General features: G+C 48.4%; 1 non-coding gene and 1 pseudogene across 1 annotated transcript; both read right to left on the reverse strand.

Annotated features, from left to right (window-relative positions):
* The window catches only part of LOC102524577, a 138,182-nt pseudogene that overhangs the window by 97,185 nt on the left and 18,730 nt on the right, over positions 1–22,267 (reverse strand).
* LOC116660694 lies at positions 18,972–19,109 on the reverse strand. The gene has a single exon (XR_004316309.1). It is a non-coding gene; the product is annotated as a small nucleolar RNA SNORA76 (small nucleolar RNA).

The following is a 22,267-nucleotide window of genomic DNA, read 5'->3' on the forward strand; positions in this document are numbered from 1 at the left end:
TTTGGGGCTCTCTGGAAAGAGGACAGTCACCAGGGACAACAAGACATCATGTGACACCCGGGCATTCCAGAGTCTGTGCCCAGTGGTCCACCCAGGATTCCTGCTGGGGGCATCACACAGCATCACCCAGCATAGCAAAATCATGCTGACAATTTGAACGTTAGCAGTTCTGTTAGAAATATTATCTAAATCTATGTATTGGACTATTAGTTTGAGCTATCTCTTCACAGAGGCTGCACGTGTAAGTAATATTATAGTGAAAATTACACACATCTGTGAAAATTGTGGGAAATTGTGTGGCTTGCGAAAGGGGTGGTGAGATGTTAAAGCGGAAGACACTTAGCCCCCAGAGATCACACAGAGCAAGTGGCCTGCGGTCTGGCTGCGCCCCCTCCCCTCCCCCTCCTCCACTGCATCCTTCCCCCAAAGCGCCCCGTGCTAGTCCCTGTGACCAGGCTCTACCATTTCCCCCAAGTGGGAAGTCCTTACACAACTCTCAACCCCCTAACACCCATGCACGGAAGACCTCTGACTCCTGCAGGCAGAAGTTAGCGCTGCCGTCTTCCATTTCAGCAACTTTCTCTTCATGTGAAACCCTCTCTGGTCACATCTGTGTTCTCAGGGAACAGAAGGCTGCTAGGAACCAGAGCCCATCCACCTTTGCATCGCTGGATCCACACTAACTAACGCACAGCCTGGCACCGAGCAGGGGCTCAGGGAAACGTACCTATGAGTGCATCACCGGCAGTGGGTCAGTCCCTCCACTGTGTGCTCGCCTCCATGCTGCCTGAACCCAGGGGAGCACCAGAGACGCGTGGCTTGCTTTCGCTGGGACTCAGGAGGCCAATCCTTGGCCCAGGGTGACAATGGCAGCAGAAGTAGATCAGGCCATTCACCCCAGCTTTTCTGGCTCCAGCTCACCACGTAAGAGGAACAATAGAGATGGAATTATACTGGGTAACGTATTCTAACCTCCCATGGAACAAGTAGTATGCTAGGCACTTTGCATTCTTGACTATCCTTATGCCATGAGACACCTGCGGTTACTACCTGCACTTTTGGAGGAGAGGAAACTGAGGAACAGAATGGCATGGCACCCAAAAGCCCCACAGCTCTTCAATGGCGGGGATGGTACGTGAGCCATCCACCAGGCCTGCCTCTCCCCAGCAGGCTGACTGTGCACCACCGGGACAGCGGGGACCCTCTCTGCAGCCCTTGGTGAAAAGCCCAGGCACGGGTCCAGAAATTCTAGAACAGAACCGATGTTTCCCTGTGGGGGAAGCCCCAACAGAGTCTAGGACAGGGCAGCCGTCTCCACATTCCTCACAGTGGCAGTGACGGTCATAACAGCACCAAGACTGCTCTGACCTGAAGGCTGCCCTCGGCACGGATGCCAGGGGGGTGGGGAAGTGCTGTGGGTAAACCATTCCAAGATACTCACATAACACTTGGATAGTGAGAAGCTCTTTAACAAGACATAAAGCAAGATTTAGAACCGAAGCGCTTGCCTTGAAGTCTGCAGCATCAGAAACCGTCACGGGCGGCTCCCACAGGGAATACAGAATGAGTCTACAGAAGGAGTATCGTGTGCCCCTCTGCGGAATCCCTTCTCTCCCGTGTCTGCTTCGTTTCTCTCCCCAAGCTCCCCACCACCGACACATTGACAACAGAATTACAGGAGGTGTAAGAGAAACATGACACAATGACGGAGGCCGAAGAGAGCAGGCAAACTGGCCCCGGGCTGTCCACGTGCTTTACAGCCTTACATCCCTGGCACCCGCAGGGCATAACTTACCCTCAAGAAGCAAGACCGATGCAGGAGAAAACCCCAGCGAGGACCCCTTGAGAACCTTTCCTTGGAGGACTAACCTCGTGTTTCACCGCCTTCCGAAGTAGCCTATTCGTAAGGGGGTGGCTCATGTAGGGACAGTTATGGCCACACAGAACCACACGAGGGTCTGTGGAATTTCAGGACCTAGATCACTGGGGGTCACTGTGGGTGTGATGACAGATTTCTCATCAGTGTGCCCGGGGATGACAAAAAACATAGCCAAGCCAGCTAAAGTGTAGCCAAGAAGCAGAGGACCCATCACACAACATCCCCACTCCTCCGTGTGACCACTGCACACACTACGACTTTCCATCCCGTTGGCCTTCCCACAGCCCCGTCCCCTTTTCCCCTCCCCTCCTGCTTTACCAGTCAAGGCTCTGCGCTTTTCCCTTAGCTTCCTTAAGGTGCGGTCTGACCTCTGCTGAGGTGCCCCTCGTGCCATCATTTCAAGTCTCCACTTCCAGGCACCTGGGATGGAACCACCGTACTTCCCCAAACCCCTAACAGCAGAGGTTCCCCTTGGAGTGAGCACGCAATGGAAAAACAGAACCAACCACAATCCCTCCTTAAGCTGTGTGCACAGGGAGGGAGGGAGGGAGAGGACATCTGGCTCAGGAGAGCATTGGGGGGTAGCTGGCACAGGTCCCAGAGACAAGAAGAAGGGTGAAGGCAGCATGATGGGGACCTGGAAACCCCTGGAAGTTGGGGGTGCTGCGCAAACATGAGACATCGATATGCAAAAGAAACCCAAAGCGCTTCTGCCTGAAATGCTGACGGCAGAGCCTCCCGGAAGCATCTATTAAGTCATGCAGAAATTCCTGAAAATCTGAATACAAGTAACAAACGCCATCTAACTTCATTCAAAACTGCATCCCTAATACCCAAATGATGGAATCCAAGTGTGCTCCCACTGGGACATCTGGGGGAACGGGGGTTTTCTATGTCTGGCATTACACAGAAACAGTGGCATCAGAATCCACCGTGTGGTTTGTCCAAATGCGTGTCTCTCAGCCACAACCCAGGTCTGATTGAACCAGAATCCCAGGTGAGGGTCTCAGGAATGTGTGCTTTTTTCCCCCCACAATCCCCCTAGGTGGCTTCTATTCCCACTAGAGACTGAGAACTCTGTTCGAGAAGCTTGTGGAATCAGAACCGGGTTCTAAGTCTGGCCTGGATGTGAGGACAGCTTTGGAAGATGGCCCTCATCAAAGCGACAACCCAGGGTCTGGTCCTCACAGCCCACAACCCTGTAGAGAACAAAGAAACAGACCCGACACCTATAAAGCAAATACCCAGCTCCTCAGGCTGTAAAATGCGGATGATCCCAGCACGACGCCACCTGGTTGTACGAGACCCCAACAGGAGGAGACAGGCATGGAGGGCAATTAGCGGAGAGTCTGCAACAGGACAGGTGCTCAAAAGATGCTGCATTCATCCATGACAGTATCCTGAGCCATCTGTCCTGACAGGACGCATACACATTTACCACGTGCACGAACAGACACAGCAAACCATGGCGAATGGCCTCTGTTCTGTGGGACCCTGAATCTTTCACCCATCAGCTCAGGGATACAGCAGGCAAGTTGGCCTACAGCTGCCCAGGCCCTGAGACTCAATGTTCCCTCTCATGAACTAGGACCAGTCAGGCGCGCCTGACCCCCTTTTCCTGGCATATCCAATCCATTACCAAGTCCCATAGGCGTCACAATATATCCCGAACCCAAATACTTCTTAGCACCTCCACCTGGGACCGCCATGGCCCAGACCAGTCCCAGCGCAGTCTTGGGAGAGGACAGCCTCGTTCCTTCCTGGTCCCCTGACTGCAAAATCCCCTCCAGCCAACACTCGCCCTGCACAGCAGGCCCCGCTCTGAGCCCTCTGACGGAGAGCTGCCAGGATTTAGCAAATAAAAATACAGAATGCCCAGGTGTGTCCAAACCACATATTTATTTGTGGTTTATCTGCAAATGATTTAACTGACCACCCTGTATTTCATCTGGAAACCTTATATCCATGCCTTCCTTCCGCCCTTGGAATCAGAACCTATCTCCTTACTAGCATCTGCGAGCCTCACACCATTGGCATCGGCCTAACCCTGTGTTCGCACCTCCTCCTCCTGGCTGTCCCATGAGCACGTCAGTCTCGCGCGGTCTCAGAATGGCTACGCTTGTGTTTCCCTCCATCTGGGACATTCTTCCCTCAGATCTTTGCTTGGTTCCTACCCCTGTCTCCACTCAGGCCTCTGCTCCAAGACAGCCTCTTCCAAGAAGTCCTCCCTGATCTAACAGCCGTCTCTCCACTCTGCTCCTCAGCTTCCATCTCTTTACCAGGGTGATTTTTTATAATATTCATTGCCAGTGGACAGAATTTCTTATCCATTGCCCTTACTGGAAAATGAGTCTTATGAGCAGAAACACTATCTTAGTCATGAATGTCCCCCAGAGCCGAGAGCCACACAGCAGGTGCACAGCAAACAGGGGCAGAGGGAGTGCACATGGGAGGAGGCGTCACAGTCTGTTCCGTGTAAGAGCCACACAGAAGCCGCAGCAGCCCGAAACCCCAGGGAGGTGGCGTTCTGTCGCAGTGACAGCTTGTGCTGGGACAATGTGTCAGGATGGGAGGTGGGGGAGCCCGTGGGGCCGATGGCCTCTCCCCCAGACACGACAGAGGAGATGGCAGGGAGGAAGAAGACCTGTTTGCCAGGTAGGCCTGATGCCAACCTGGCTGCTGCTCACTTAAAAAGTAAAAATACTCCAATACTAATTCTTGTCCTATTTGTCCTCAAAAAGGGCCCTCAATCTGATTCCCTCTGGATGGATGATAAACAAGAAAATGTCATGCCTGCAGAGAACTTCCATGAGCTCATTCTTTCCTAAGATGTACCGCAACCACGTGCAGGAGGCATGACTGTCCTCATTTTACTGGGGAGGAAGTCAAGGCTCAGAAATGTTAGGTCACTTACCCAAGATCACACAGCTAGTAAGGAACCAAGGTAGGATTTGAATGCAGTGAAACATAGCGAGTTAAGTGGATGGATTTGAGAGCCAGAATGCCGGGGACAAAACCTAGGCCTGCTGCCCTCTCTAACGTCATGTCCGTCTGTAAAGCAGCGACCAGGAGAGGAGCACTCGCCTCATGGAGATGCGCTGAAGATGAAATGAGGGAGTCTTAATGGTGGAGAACAGCGCTCGGCACATGGAAGCACTGCCTGAGTGGTCGTCACCTCTTCAGCTCAGGTTTCTGGAGTCCGCATCCCTGGCACATCGCATTGTTTTGAACCTGACCTCTGGCTGCTCCCCCTTCTTCCCCGGCCACGTCCTCTCTGGACCTGGGTCTCCTCATCAGTAAGTTGACAGAAGTGGACTTGCTGGTCATTAAGCCTCCCAGGCTGATGAGCTGGCCCCCCAAGATTGTCTACGTCTTCCCTTCTGATTGTTACAGGCACACTTACTGGCCTCATCCACATCCTTAATTTTTCAACCCCTCCTCCATCCCCAGCCTGAACCACCCTCAGTGATTCTTCCTAACACTGGCCCTCGCTTTGCAAGGCTTTATGCCCTTCCTGAGCACACATCCAAATGTAAAAACACTACATTAAGCACCAGGTCCTTGTTTAGAGCTCTAAGCCAGTAAATTAAAAATTATAGTTCCTGCAGTAACCACCTCTCTTCCTACTGTGCCCATATTTAGAACTGTGTGTTACTGTACAGGTTGACAAATTTACTGCCTTAATATACATACGTGTGTGCGCACGAATGTGTGAGTGCAGAAGTTCCATCTCAGAAATTTCCTGACTTTGGGGAGATTAAATTCTCAGCCACAGTCATGCAGTCATGATCCCTCTCTGCCTGGGGCCCATTTCCTTGAACAGGAGAAAATACAGAATGCATCCTTGGGGCAGTGGTAGAGTGAGGGCTCAGCATGCACAAGGTCCTGGGTTCAATCCCCAGCACCTCCATTAAAATATACATATAGAGAAAGAGCACCCGGATGGATGCTCAAGGAGCCGCACTCCATCCTCCGTCCCTGTGTGTCCTGGGATGGGAGGCCCCAAGTGAGCATGACTCCCAGGGCTCATGTCCCCACTGTGTGTCAGGGGCTGACTTCAAACCCTGCTAGGGTCTGGGGATTTGATTTGGCAAGTACCAAGACAGATCCAAAAGAGAGAGATGAGACAGATGGGGCAGAAGAAAGGAGGAGGAAACAGAAACCAGGTGTGGAACAGAGGGCTGGGAGGAGAGATTTATTAGGAAGACAAAAAGGGAAGGGAGGATACACTGGGGGGGTCCAAAAAGTCAAAATGACCAAAGGAAGAGGAAGGAGGGCTGCACAAACCCCCCAAGAGAAGGGAATAAGCCGAAGTATGAAGAGAAGGGAAAGAAAAAAAGGAAAGAGAATTAGAGTGGAGAGAAAAATGATATGAATAATTTTTGAAATGCTTATGTGTATCTTTTACAATGCATGTCAACAAACTTTCACCCACAGATGGTCAATAAATGTCAGTCCCTCATTTCCCCTCACACTAGAGGCTTCCACAGGTGGTCCTGTCATGGTGTGAGGGTGAAGCCAGGCAGGCTGGGGGCAAACACGTACTTTGTCCTCTATGACCCATGTGACCTTCAGCAAGTTGGTTGATCTCTCTGGGCCTCAGTTTCCTCATCTAAACTGAGGATAATAGGCTTGCCCTGGGGTGGTCCTGAGGCTTGAGTGTGCACAAGGAGACCCAGGAAGTGTGCTATAAACGTACGAGCTTGATTGGTTTCAGTGATTGTTCTTGTTATTCGGTCATCCCAGCAACCCCAGACGTAGGTTTCTGCATCCCCAGGTTAACCCTTGAAGACACTGGTACTCAGGTCAATACCCCCGACAATCAAAAGGAGGTGAAATTCAAACACACTCCACACTCCTTTGACTAAAGACCACAGGGGAGAGAAAGGAGGGAAGGAGAACATGGAAAAAAGAAAAAGGAGGGAGAAGCATCTTTGCCTCCTTACGGGGGACAGAAGACAGTGGGAAGGCAAAGACACCAGAGAATGGAGAAGAGGAAAAAGCAGCTGGGGTATAGCCAAGACAAGGAAGCAACCTAAATGGCCATTGACAGATGACTGGATAAAGAAGTTGTGGTATATTTATACAATGGAATACTATTCAGCCATAAAAAAGAATAAAATAATGCCACTTGCAGCAACATGGGTGGACTTGGAGACTGTATACTAAGCAAAGTCAGTCAGAAAGAGAAAGAAAAATACCGTATGATATCATTTATATGTGGAATCTAGAAAAATGACACAAATGAACTTATTTACAAAACAGAAACAGACTCACAGACATAGAACTCAAACTTACGGTTACCAGCAGGAAAGGGGAGGGTGGAGGGATAAATTGGGAGTTTGGAGTTTGCAGATACTAACTAAGATATTTAAAATAGATAAACAACAAGCTCCTAGTGGATAGCATAGGGAACTATATTCAACATCTTGTAATGGCCTATAATGAAAAAAATATGAAAAGGAATATATACATATAACTGAATCACTAAGCTATGCTATACCAGAAATTAACATTGTAAGCTGACTGTACTTCAATAAAAAAATTTTTTAAAAAATTTTTAAAGGAGGTGGGAGGATGGTGGATAGAGAGATCCTGAGACCTCGACAAAGGCAGTGAAGTTGAAGGTTAGCTTTTGGACCATCTCCCTCTGGCCTAGAAGGTCCCTCTAGCCAGTGAGGCCAGCACGGGGAGGGCGTCCTATCAGGCTGGTCCTCCCACACAACCATCCCTCCATCCCTCTCCCAGACTCATTCAGCAAAGCCACTGCTGCTGCACAGAACAGGGGCTCCTGTGCACCCTGCCTTGGAATGAGGCAACAGACCCAGAAGCCCTCACCTCGGGAGGGCCCCAGTTCACTGCACAGCCCTGGCAGTTGCATGAAGCACCCTTTGGCTGGAGAGCAGAGTAAATTTGCTGTGGACATTATCAAAAGAAAATAAATAGGGAAACCCCACAAGGGTTCCATGCAATTGCTTTGCACAGTCTCGCCACGCGGTGTGAGCAGATGCGGAGCAGCTGCCACTGCAAGATGTTAATCCAACTGACATTCTGAGGGAGGAAAAGGAGGAGGAGAGGTTGCCGGTCAGGAAGAGTGGCTTCACCCTTGTCTAAAAGATGGGAGGAAGCAGGGGGAATTAAAAATAGATTCGTTGTCACCCTAACACGACAAGCCACGCACACGTCATCAATCAGAGAGAACCGGCGTGGCTGAGTACCAGACGCAGTGGTACCAGTGGACTCATTTCTCACCAGCAAACAGCGACTGTGCGGGGAGAAGCCCGCGTGCCCAAGGCTGGACAAAGGCTCTTCACAGGCCAGGAGGAGGCAAGTCAGCAAGCAAAAGGCATGTCCACACATCTCTGTGCACACTCAGATTCAAGAACTGGCCAAGCCCCATTAATCTCTCCTAAGTTTCCCGGCAGCTTCTGGCCCAACCCAGCTGATTCTAACAAGCATTTGCAAAGGCCATGACTCTTGTAGGCAATTAGCCCCCAACCCAGGCCAGTCCCTTCGATGGTTCTGACACAGATACAGTGGGAGACCCCTAAGAAATCATAGAGAGCCATGGCCTGGGATGGGGGGACCTGCTCTTCTCCAGGCAGCTCCAGGAACTCTGGGGGAAAGCAAGCCTATTCCTCCCCCTGCACCCAGATTCCTTCTGCCCTTCAGAGTGAGGCATGACATACGTTTCCGTAATAGACCTTCGGAGGCCAGCTTCACCCTTGTTATTTCAATAATTCATTCCTGAAAAGAAAATGCTCTGTGCCAGAAAGTGAACAGGGAACCCATTCCCCATGTTTTTTTAGTGGGAAAAGTTACAATTAAAATTATAAATTAAAATCATAATTAAAACTTACCAGTGCATTCTGTGTGAAGCCAACTCCCCGCACCCAGTTTCCTGAAATTAAAGAAAGACATCATAAACATAAAACACCCGCACGGAAGTGAGAAATTCTCTTGTGAGGATGTAAACTGCTTAAAATGTGGCTTCCTGACCAGAACACTTGTCACACGGCTGTCGGCATCCAGGCACTGTGCGTGAGGCCGCGTGGCCGTTCTCAGTGCTGGTGACACCCCAGTGCCACATTCTTGTCCCGTTGAGGCTGGGAAGCTCCTCAAAATGTCTATAGATGATTCTGATCTTCTATCAATTGTATGTGGTCTGTAACTTAATACTTATTGTAATACATTATTTTATTTAAAATATTACCTCACTTTTTGCAAAAAAAAATTTTCGCTATGTCAACATCACCCCTGGAATGTGCTGTTGAGATAGGTACTTTCTATAAAGTTTGGGTATTAAAAAAAAAAAAAAAAAAAGAGGCAGCAGCATTATCCACAATCCTCCAAAGGTGGAAAAGCCCAAATAGTCAACCAAAGGTGAGCAGATAAACAAAAATGCGGTGCATTCTTACAGTGGAGTATTAGCCTTCACAGGGAAGGGAATTCTGACACACACTACAACGTGGGTTAGCCTTAAAGATGTCTGTCACGTGAAGTAAGCTGCCCACAAAGGCACAGATATCATAAGTCCACATATGCGAGGTACTTAAAATAGGCAGATTTGTGGAAATAAAGTGGAACTGAGGTTACCAGGGGCTGGGGGAAGGGAAATGAGAAGTTATCGGCTAATGGATACAGAGCTCTATTTGAGGTGATGAGACAGTTCTGGAAATGAATAGTGGTCACGGTTACACAACACTGTGAATGCACTTAATGTCATGGAAGCGGACACTTCAAAACGGTCAGGGTGGTAAATTTCATGCTATGTGTATTTGAAGACAGTTAAACAAAAGGCACTCTGCTAGGACGGCCTCAACCAGGAGGCATGCTGTAGGTTGTGTGTGACCCGCGTCTGGGCCTAGTGAATTTCGGAATGGGGTTTCCTAGGTGACATAGAAGCTTGTTCAATGGTGCATGGAATCATAGAAAAGAGCGCTCACTGGTGAGATAAAGTTTTCAAGAAATATGGACCTGCTCAGGTATTTTAAAGATTCTCTCCTCCTTTTCTTAAACAGACTGGAAATCTAGAGCAATCGGAACTGCTCTCCTTAGTGATCCCATCCCAGGGGTGAGCCCTGAGCAGTCTTGTTCCCAGCCTGTTTAGAAAGACCTTTCTGTTTGCCTGGTGCCAACTGCTAGGCTGAGACCCATGATCCCTGTAGTATCACCATGCTTGCCTCTTGGGGGTCTGTCTGCAAGGTGGTGGCCAGAGCATAAGAAAGGACAGAGGGCAAAGACACTAATATTTTTTAAGGTTGCTTGAATCACTTGATGCCTGCTGACTAATGCATGTAGTGAGGGTGTAGTGGGAAAGCTAACCCTCTTTCACTTCAGATTTTTTGGCCACTATTGTTAATTTTTGCATGACCAAATTGACTTAGGTAAATTCATACACAAAAAGATACAGGATTAGGTAGTCCCCTTGGTCCCTTCCAACGATAAAAGTTTATACTTGATGTTCTCTCTGAAATCGCTAGTTGTGGTCTCTGCATGGCTGGCACTGACTCTGGGGTGGAGGCAGGGATGGGGACTCAAAGACATCAGAGTTGTCATTCAAGAGTAAGAAAAGTAGATTAAGTCCTTATTGGGCATCCTCTGTGGATGAATGCTATATCCAGACTTTCTCTCTAATCCCAGCTATTTGAGTCACCTAAGTTTTTGAGTCCTTTGTGCTCAATATCCAGTCTAGAAAAAAAATCACCTTGTCCCATAGAACAGTGCCAGGCAGCTGGAGTGACTTTCTTTACAACCAACAGTCACCTGGTGCCGGAGAGAAAGGAACCACACATTCTATAGTGTTGTAGGTTTTTTTTTTAAGATTTTTTTCCTAGCATTTTCTTATGAAAGTTTTCAAACATACCATAAAGGTAAAAGAATCTTATGGCGAATATGTACATCCCCACACCCACTTTCTACCATTACCATCTTACCATACTCGCCATGTCATACCTACCTATCCTTCTGTCTTTCAACCCATTTTTTTCTAATTCATTTCAAAATAGTAAGTCAGTCATTAGCACGTTATACTCCAGCCACCTTGGTATGCAGTGCATTAACTAGGGTTCAACAGAGTTACATAAAATGAAACGCACAGACCAACCATGGGTGAGTTTTGACCAAAGTACACACCTATATAACCCAAACCAGTTTTGACGATTCAGGACAGTTGAGGTGATGATGCAATTTAGCCAGGCCCCTTCCACCCAATCTCTGCCCACACTCCCCATACACAACCACGTTTTAAATGTATTTCCATTAATAAGTTGGATCTTCCTGTCCCAGAACTTCATTCGTTAGGAATCAGAGTGTATCGTCCTTTGGGTATGCCTTCTTTCGCAGTGTAACGTGTGTGACCCACCCACGTCGGTGCATGTTTCAGCTGTCTGTTTCTATGCATGGCTCAGTGAGTGATACACTCATGGTATTTCTATACCACAATTTATTTATCTGTCCTCTTACTGATGAGCACCTGTGCTGGTTGCAGTTTTGCACCGACTCCCATTGGAACTGAAGAGTCAGAAGTTAGGGGTTTGTTTCTGTAAGAAGCTATCAGACTTCTTTTCAAAGACGATGAACCACTTTTTACTCCCACCAATAAAGTGTGAGAGTTGCAGCTGCACTGCATCCTTGCCAACATTTGATGTCAGTCCTTTTCATTTCAGCCATTCTGGTGGGTTTGTGGTGACATCTCATTGTGGTTTTACCTGCCTTTCTGTGGGGTCATCAAACTTTTTTTTTTTTTTAAAGAATCCCATTGATTTGCTTATGGTGCTTTTCAAGCTATCTCTTTGTATGTTTTGAGTAGTTGCTTTGAATATTGTATTACACCTGCATAACTTATCAGTGCCTACAGGGATGATATTTTACCAGTTTGAGTAAAGTGCAGAGATCTTTACTTCCCTTTACATCCCTTTATCCTTTCCTATTTACAATAGGATTGTTTTAACATTTCCTCTATGTACATGAAAGCCACATCAGCTGTCTTTCGAATGCCTTTACATCTTGGACACCTACTGTGGAGCTGAGTTCCCACCAAGCAGACACCCCTGCAGCTGCAGACCACCAGCAGATGCAAAAGCATTAGCACCGTGAAGGAGGGCAGCTCTTTTGCTACCTTGACTCTCTTCTGACAAGCGTAAGAGATGTTTGGGTTTTGGGGGCGAGGGGCATCTGTAGTTAGATCCCTGAGTCCAGGCCTGAACTTCCTGAGCATGAAAAAATATGGAGCCCATCCTGCCCTGACAGATCCCAGCAGACAAGGTGTGGTCCTCTTGGGAAGGGCTGTCCCAGTGGCTTCTTCACCGCAGTTTCCCTGGAGGTCTGGTTCTGGGTGGTTCCGAGAACCGCTCCTCGCAGCTTAGTTGAGCACCTGTCCGTCTAGCTTCTCCTAGAATTCTGCAAGGCACCTAATAATGGCCATAAGTCCTTTTCTGTGTAAACTCATGTATTCTCTTGTCTGTGACTGAACTAACAGGGAGAGTCCCACGGCTAATCACTGGCAGACTGGGCTTCAAAGCCCTGATCTCTGTTCTTTCTTCCACAGCGCACTGCTGGAGTCTCTCTCTTGACCATGTTCTTCAAAGGAGAGTTGAAAGTCCCATGTTCTATTTTGAAATGTCTCTTTCGATGTCATTTTCTTTGCCTGCTTTCCCACACCTGCTGTCATCCTTACCTGGGTTGGTTTAACCACCGCTTAGGAACCAGACACTGTGGGGACTTCCTAGAATGGTGATGGCAGTGAGCACCTTTTACTGCTGTGCTTCGTGACTGGAGCTGAATTAATCAAGACATATGTTTCCTAAGATTAAACTCACTCCAGTAAGGAGAGAAGGATGTAATCTGAAGTGGCTTCTCACACTTAGTGGCCTGTGGGCAAACCCTGAACCTGGAGCCCCAAGATCTGTAAATCACGGCTACATCCCAGCTCGGGCCATCGACCAAGACTTTTTGGAGTTTCCACTGCTCCAGCCCCACTGGCTTCCTTGCTGTTATAAATATGTATTTGGTCTTTGTCCCCAGTTCCTGACACACAGCTCCTAAAACCCTTGGAATTATGGAATGATGAATGTCTTGTGTATGTTAATGAGATAAGTGGTGGCAGGGGACCCCTTGGAAGCTTCAGAATGGGTATCAGTCACCAGAAAGACCAATGCATGATTAGAGGGCTGCAACTTTCAGCTCTGCCCTACCCCTGACCTCCAGGGAGGGGAGGGGGGTTGGAGACTGACCTAAGCACCAGTGGCCAATGATTAAATCAGTCATGCCTGTGCAGTGAGACCTCCATAAAACTCCTTAAGTGACAGGGTTAAGTCAGCTTCCAGGCTGGTGAACACACCAAGGTCCTGGGAGGAGCAGGTGTAGTGAGGGTGCATATGTAACCCCTGCCCCTCCATCCCTCACCCCACACGTCTCTTCCATCCGGCTGCTCCTGAGTTGTGTCCCTCACAGTAAACCAGGGGCAGAGAGTAAAGCACCTGCCCAAGTTCCAGAGAAGGGGGCTGGGCAGACTCTCTGAAGTTACCCCTAGTTGGTCCGGAGCACAGGTGACAACCTGGGACACGTGCCTAGAATCTGAAGTGACAACAGTCTTGTGGAACTGAGCCCTTAACTTGTGGGGTCTGAGCTAACTCTGGGGAGTTAGTGCCAGTACAGAGCTGAATTGTAAGATACTCAGTTGGAGTCCAGAGAGCAGGAAAACTGGTGTGGGAAGAAACCCGCATGCATTTGGTGTTGCAGGTAAAAGTTGTCTAGGCTTGCTCTTCCTCAAATAAGACAAGCATATTCCTGCCACAGGACCTTTGCACCTGCAATTCCTCTGCTTGGAACCTGTATCCTTTTGTTATCTGTATGGTGTGTACTCTCATTTCACTCTAGTGTTTACTCAAGAAGACTTCCCTAATAACTGGCACATCCTGACTTACTTTTCTTCTTATAGCATTTGTATGATTCAATCTTATATCCATCCGTCTTGGTATCCATGGGGGATTGGCTCTAGAACCTCTGTGAATATCCAAATCCATTGATGCTCAAGTCCTTTATATAAGATGGCACAGTGCTTACATATACCCTATACATATCCTCCTGTATACCTTAAATCACCTCTAGAGTACTTGCAGTAACCAGTACTATGTAAATAGTTACTGGCATGTGGCAAAATTCAAGTTTTGTTTTTTTAAACTTTCTGGAATTTGTTTCCCTAGAATATTTTTGATCCACAGTCATTTGAATCCATAGATGTGAAACCTGCAGATATGGGTGGCTGACCATACCTGTTTCTTCACTGATTATCTCCCCAGGGATACTGCCAGCACCTAGAATGATGACGCACCTTAGGAGCTCAATAAATTTGAGGAGTGAACAAATGCCACCTGCTGGCACGGTCCTCATCTGTAAAACCGAGGTCACGATGCTGGCTTCAGACAACCACCATGAACATTAACTGAGATGTGTTATACGTAAAGCCATGACAGTGAAACATGTGCCTAGTCCTTGGTGGGCATTTTAAAATTTTTTACTGATTCCAGGACAAACTGTTTTTCACCTTCTAACATCTCTAAAATCAAGTAGCCTTTAATAATTACGGAGACCACAGAGCAGTGATAACATGGCTACGCCGCCAGCACACTCAGAACAGGTGCACAACAGGCGTCAGCGGCTTCCATGAAAATCCTGGAGACAACTGCAGGGGGATGGGGGTCACTCTTTCAACCCCATGCACCAAATGGTCGTGGGAAGGGGCAGGCGGACAGTCAGATGTGTTGGCAGCATTCTCAAAAGAGGACCCAGGAGTAGGCTAGCAACACAGAGCTGCAACGTGGACATAAGTGCCTTCTTTGCAGAATTCTTACAAGAAATCTGGCGCTCTCAGTGGTGTGGAGGACAGGACAGTATAGAACACACAGATGGCAGTGACACTGAGAAGAAAGGGGAGTCCAGAGGCAGACCCGGCGTGAAGAAGTTCTAGAACTACCTGAACCAACGTGTCTGCCCACATTCCCCTTCATGTGTAGGCATAGCAGTAAAATACGATAAAACCCATCCAATTAGGTCTAAAAAGGCTCTTTCAATAAGCATAAAAGATTCAAAGGGATGAGAAAGCTCTGTGTCACAGCTTAATTAAAAGCGCTTTTAATTTCTTGGCTTTATAGAAAATAATGGAGCATCTTGTAAGTGGCAGCATCTAAGATTAGGTGATACAGGAAATTTGTTTGAGAAAAAAACTGGGACCAAAATGCTAAGGCACATTTGAATCCAAATATTTCTCCACTGGTTCATCCATTCACTTAATTTCCCTGTATTTAATTCCCAAGTCTATTTCAGACCTAATTTACATTGCAGATTCCCCTGGGGGAAAGAAAAAAATCTGGGTGTTTCTCAAGGACCACGATCTCTTGAAGGGTTGTCCTGGGACCAGGAGGATCAGTATCATTTGGAAACTTGTTAGAAATTCACATCCTTGGGCTCCCCAAATGCTAAGTCAGAAGTTGAGGGGAGAAGGAATTGTAACAAGCCCTCTGCCGATTCTGATGGACACGAGTTTAAGGAGCTCTGTTACAGGAAAAACACTTCCGCCACATGCCGTTGTCTGGATCGGTCAAGTTTTACTAAAACATCCTGGGAATTCATCTTGTGGCAGGCACCTGCTGGGGGCCAAATGCTGCCCTGCAATCTAAGGAAGAGGTACAGGTGCAAATGACTAAATAAAATACAAACTGGAATAAAATGCAGGCCGATGGAGGTGCCAGTACCATGCCCCATTCAGGGGACGGAAGCCTGATTCTGATCCAGGAGTCTTGGTGGGCCTCTCAGAGGAGGTAGCAATGGTGCTGGAACATGTTGAGTGAGAAGGTTTTGCACAAACTTTCTAAGATAGAGAGAGATACTCACACCCAGGAACTAGGTCAAGCAAAGGGTACGAGGAGGTTCAGAGCCTGTCAGTCTAAGAGGCCATCACTCAGGTGTACTCTAAAATCTGATTCATTCAACATCCCCTCCCCACTTAAGCCCTCACCAGAGTCCACCTGTGGCACGGCCAGCCACCTTGCCACCCCACATCCACCTCCCGGCTTCCATTCAGGGGAGCAAAGCAGCCAGAGGAAAGGCTCCACCTTACAGCCTCTGGGCGGCTAAGCGCAGCCGGGGGACTTCAGGAAGGCCACTTAGAGGCAGGCTGCCCGGTGAGATGTGAGCCCACTCTGGCCTTCTCCCTGCTTCTTGTTGGCTGCTGGCCTACAACAAAGATGTTGACACCCTAGCATCATATTGGATATCGAGAGCCTGGCTAAGACCTGAGGAAGGCAAGGCTGGAAGACAATATCCTGGGATCTCATGACATCATTAAACTACTGTTCCACCGCACAGTGCCAACACAAGTTCATGGACATGAGAGAGAAACTTCCATCTGGTTAAATCACTGTTACTGGGGACCTGCTGTCATACACTGTCCAGCCTGTCACTGATACACCACTCTCTTTCCGTCAGCCTCCTTTGCATCTTCAGAACTCCGGGTTCTTCCTCCTCTTGCTGAACACCTTTGCCCCCAACCCCCATTTTCCTCTCCATTGACTGCCCTTCTTCTTGAGAACACCATAGACCCACCCAACCCTTTCCCCTGACAGTAAAATGAGGGCACCATTTCCAAGTGTCTTCACCCACACCCCCAGAGTCTCTTTTTGCCTCCATTTCTTCATCTGTAAAACTCAGATAATGGGGCTTATATTTCACAGGGCCGTTTCATGAAGTCAAGGAGGTGAGAGAATTAAACTGCTTGGAACAACGGTTGCCATATAATACCCACTTAATAAACAGTAGACATTAATCCTGGGACACCAAGACCTAGCACGCGCACAGACACACAGTGGGTACTCCACAAATGTTTACTGATTCGAACTTGCAGTTTTTGGATTGACTGCTGTGCCTTAATTGTTCCCGGGCTCATAAGTCCACCACATCCTCTCTTCTCCACAGCCCAGCAAAAAGGCTAAATCTAGCCCCCAACAGGGACATAATTTAGATGAAAGAACGTTTTCTGCAGCCATCCCCGTCCTCAGAGCCTCGCCAAGAAATAGAAAAGCAAAGCAATATAAATATTAATAGGAAATTGTCTATTTGCTTTCACTTAGGCTAATCGACTACAGCCCAATGAAGAGGGAATTAAACAGCTGAAGGGACAGGAAAACATGGGACCGTGACAGGCTGAAGCCCAGAGGACTTCAGTTCCTAGGAGGAAATGCAATCCCAGGCCAACAAGGGTGCGTGGAAACCAGGACACAGGGCTTCTCCTTGGGGTGTCTTCAAGATGGGAGGCATGCTCCCTGACATCCACCCACCAGTGCCTACAAAGTGCAGTCTTGGGTCCCTGTGGCAGGGGTAAGAAAGCAATGATGATGCGGTCCCTGTCTGCAAGGACCACTGGGACAGGCAGACAGATAAACTGTATTATAATACAGTGGGTGACGACACTACTCACAGCACAGGGGCAAGATGCTAGGTAGGCACGGAGGAGAGGCCTATGGCCTTGGAGCAATGGGACAGGAGAAGGAGAATGTCCAAGAATGTCTTCTGACAGAGAAGACCCTGAGGCTGGGTTATGAAGGGTAAATAGGAGTCAGCCTGGCAAAGAAGGCATGAAAAGGCATCTCAGGGAGCAAGAACACAAGGTAGAGATACAGGGGACCCACTGGGACAGGCTGAACAACAGTCCTCAAAGATGCCCAAGTGTTAATTCCTGGAATTTGCAAATTGTTGTATTACATGACAAAAGGGACTTTGTAGGTATGATTACAGATCTTGAGATGGGGACATTATCCCGGATTATCTGGCTGGACCTGTTGGAATCACAAAATCCCTGTAAGAGAGATCCAGAGAGAGTCAGCATCAGGGAATGAGCCACTGTGGTAATTGAAAGCAGAGACTGGAGCAAGGCTCTTCCCAAGTGGAGGAAGAAGCTACAAGTAGAGGAATGCAGGAAACCACTTGTAGCTTAAAAGAAAAACCAAAAAAGGAAGGACATGGATTTTTCTCCTCCCAGAGCTTCCAGAAGGAACCAGCCCTGCCAACACCTTGATGTTAGCCTAAAGAGACTGATGTCGGACTTCCGACCTCCAGAAGTGGAAAACAATAAATCTGTATTATTTTAAACCACGAAGTTTATGGTAATTTGTTATAGCAGCAACAGGAAACTAATGCACATACACTGAGGTACACCTTCAGGGATGTTAAAGAAAAATGTCAGAAAGATGAAATCAGCTGAGGAGGGAAGCCATGGGCTAAATCAGCAAAGGATCTGGGTACCAGGCTGAATTTCCACTGTTGCCCTCCAAGTTGGAGCTTGCTAAAGGATATCAAGCAGAGAGACGGTATCTCAAGACTGCCCGTGTTGAAGCACTGAATCGTCAATTTTTTCGATCTTCAATGTAAGGAATCACCACATGTCTAATTCTCCATTTTATTGACGCTCATCTCTTTTATCAGAGACTGTAATGACTTTATGAAAACAAGGAATAACCAACTGGTAGATGTAACTATTTCCAGCCTTCCTAATTCTATTCAGATGTTTCCCAAGATGCAGACCTGTCTTTGCAGGGCTGCCATCAGGGATGCGCACACACGAGTGGACAGCAGACTGTACCGGAAACTGGGAGTTTTCCCCCAAGTCCTAGCCAGGTGATTATCATATGTCCAAAAAGCCCAAGTGCTCAAACAATCTTCCCACCCCCCGACCCCAGCCTCTAGGAAAGGGGAAGGCAACCAACACACTGAGTGCTCACGGGGGGCCAAAGGCTTTGTGAACCCTGCCTTGTTGAGTTTTCTGAGGAAGGACACTAGGTGCCAGTGGGCCCATGAGACTCAGGTGACTGAGCTGCATTCTCTGAGCACAAGGCCCATCGGAGAAAGCAGGCAGAGGAGACCATCCACCTGCTCTGTGTCACACAAGTCTCTGCGCAGCGTCTGCACACAGGGTGGCTCTTACACACACAACCGCAGCCACCCCCACTCCCTGGCCTCCTGACCCTTGATGTGCATCACATCCTCCCCCACCCCGACACCTACCTGTTTGGGGCTCCTGTCAGCCATGCCCTTTGCCAAATGTCACTTGCTGCCAAAGGAATCACGTAGGTGGTCTCTAAGCATCCCCAGACCTGGACAAGCTAGCTTCGCTCTGGCGCCGCCACCTGACCCCTGAGGCCATGGGGCAGGCGCTGCAGAGGTTCCAAGGCAGTGCCTTGGCTGTGGTCAAAGCAGGGGTACCCACAGGGAGCGGTGCCCAGCGAAATGAAGAACGGGTTCCGAAACTCACTCGCCCTCTCAGGACCGCAGGTAAAACAGCGGGTCGTCGTTTCACACTGCCCCTCAACTCCCTCCCCGACGGGGCATCCCGCAAATCCCAAGCCGTGTGCTCCCCACGTATCTGACATCCTGCACGGCCGGCCACAGGGGGCTCTGTGCTATCAAAACACCCCAAATGCTTGACAGCGCGCGGGGGGCGGGGGGGGGCGCGCAGCGTCTTCATCCTGGGCTGTTCTAAACGGCGCTGCCATGAAGCTCTGACCTGCTCTGCGCTCCCCGGCTCCGCCTTCTCTTTCAGAATCTGTCTGGGGACAGTGCACTCCTACAAACAGAGAATGGCAGAGCTAAGGGGGAAGCACAAGTTCTAGCTCTCGTGATGGGCTGGCAGTTTGGTCTCCAGGGAGAGCGACGACGGTGTGACCAGCAATTCAGAGCGGACAGCCCCGATGCAGCGCCGCCCCTTCTGGCACCGCGCTGGGCACCTCCCTCCCACCCTCTCTTTGCAGTGTCACCCAACGCTCTGCAGGCCCCACTGGATTGATGGGGGACATGAAGTTCCAGAAAGTAAAATGACTGGCCCCAGGCAATATAGTTCTTTTGAGACAGAGCTGGGAGAATGATGTAAGTCCCTGCTTCCTTCAGTTCTGTTGCATCTGCTGAAGTACTCAAATCTCTGCGCTCTCCCACACGTCTGCAACGGCTTTCGCTTACGAACAGTAACCACGGGCCAGGTTCTAGGCTGGGTCCTTTATCACAGACACTCCCACGTCCATCCAGGTCAACGAGGCAGTTATAACGGTGATGCGGACCACTGATGAGGACCGCACCGACCTCCTGAATGCTAACGCATGTGAGGCACCGAGCGGAGAGAGCCCTTTACCTTCATCTGTTATTTTAGCTCCAAAAATCCATGAGCGAGGCCCTAATCGGCCCAGTTTACAGACGAAAGGAGTGAAGCTCAGAAAAGTGACTTCCCTCAAGATTTCCACAGATTAGAAAAGGGAAAATATACCTCTCAGTAAATGGATCTGAACACAGGGCGGTACCCCAAACCAGAGCATTTATGTCACAATGCTAGAGGGTCCCAACAGTGAGCCACCTTTGGGGGGCGGCAAGGAAGAAGCATTTGAGAGAAGACGGTGAGAAAAATCAGCGATTCCATTTTGCTTCGTCTCTCCGGCGATGTGCTGGCTGTGTGTAGTTTGATCAGTGCTGCGTTTATTTCAACATCGTCCCACTGGCTGCAAACAAATGCACGTCTTTCTCTTCTGGGAGCCGCTTCCCATTACAGCAAATGAGAATCACAAAGATGAGCTCACATCCCAGCACAGACCTCCGCCGGCTAAGAGGGGCCTTCTCATCAGAGCCCTGGAGAGAATGGAAGGCTCCTGCTCAGGGGCACCCTCTGCAGTGCAGGGGTTGGAGCAGAAAGGTAAGGACACCAGGAAAGCAGCAGAAGTAGCTCCGTACATGGGGAAGAGCATCAGGCTGAGAAGGAAGTCACAAGTTCAAGTCCCAGCTCTGCCAGCAACCCAGTGTGTGACCTGTGACAAGTCAGTCTTGGCCTCATGAACACGAATACAATTATTAAACAGCATGATGTGATTCTGCACTCCCCTCTAGAGGGAGTAGGGGAGACTCGGTAAAGAATGGCCAATTTTTTTAAAGAAAGGAAGTGATTCAGCAAATTGTCAGATACCTGGGTCCTAGATCATTTTGCACAACAAACTTAACCATCTTAGAAGTGTTTCTCAGAATGCACAGGTATAAACCCATGGCTTGCCCCTTCTCTGCCCTAAGGCACCACCATCACAGGCACTTCAAGATCCTACACCCGCTCACATCCTTCTAGTACGGCAAGTAAAAGCAGACTGAAAAAGAAATTGTGACCTCCATCCTCAAGTAAGAATTTGAGCATCTCCAGGAGACCCAGAATTAGCACACGAGGCCAGTCCCAGCTGAATGATGTTATGACTAGTAAAGACATGGGAGGGAGAAGGGGGAAAACCAGCCACTCCCGGCTTCCTTTCCTCATTGTCCTGACATGACTGGGGTGTTCCTTTCTCCTTGTCACCCTCCTGCCAGTTGCTACAGGATCTCCCGGGACCACCCCTGCCCTCTGGCACAGGCAGCCTGATTGTTTTACTGTGTGTCCATCAGTCAAGTACAGGGAATGCCGAAGTGAGTAGGAAAAGCATTCAAGCTAATGTAACAAAATTCATAAAGTCAAGTTTGGCTTGCCGGAGATGCTCTTTTCAATGTAACTTAGGAAGTCTCCAGGTGTTAACAGCTGGAAATGGCTTATCAGGTTCCTCTTGCTGAGGTTTACGGCCACACTGTCAGTGTCATGCAGCGAGCAGAACAAGTTTGGACTCGGTGACACAAGCAGCATAAAAGTGATGGCTGTCAAGACTTTTTTTTTTTTTATTGATTTATAATCATTTTACAATGTGTCAAATTCCAGAGTAGAGCACAATTTTTTAGTCCCACATGAACATATATATATTCATTGAGACATTTTTTTCTCTGAGCTACTGTAAGATCTTGTGTATATTTCCCTGTGCTATACAGTAGAATCTTCTTTATCTATTCCACAATTTTGAAATCCCGTCTATTCCTTCCCACCCTCCGCCCCCTTGGCAACCACAAGTTTGTATTCTATGTCTATGAGTCTATTTCTGTTTTGTATTTATGCTTTGTTTCTGTTGTTTTTGTTTTTGGGGTTTTTTTAGATTCCACATATGAGTGAGCTCATATGGTATTTTTCTTTCTCTTTCTGGCTTACTTCACTTACAATCATCCATGTTGCTGCAAATGGCGTTGTCGGTTTTTATGGCTGAGTAGTATTCCATTGTATAAATATACCACTTCTTCTTCATCCAGTCATCTGTTGATGGACATTTAGGCTGTCTCCATGTCTTGGCTATTGTAAATAGTGCTGCTGTGAACATTGGGGTGCACATATCATCCTGAAGTAGGGTTCCTTCTGGATATAAGCCCAGGAGCAGGATTCCTGGGTCATATGGTAAGTCTATTCCTAGTCTTTTGAGGAATCTCCATACTGTTTTCCACAGTGGCTGCACCAAACTGCAT

The sequence above is a fragment of the Camelus ferus genome, chromosome 30 (genome assembly GCF_009834535.1).
Source record: "Camelus ferus isolate YT-003-E chromosome 30, BCGSAC_Cfer_1.0, whole genome shotgun sequence".
Taxonomy (NCBI): Eukaryota; Metazoa; Chordata; class Mammalia; order Artiodactyla; family Camelidae; genus Camelus; species Camelus ferus.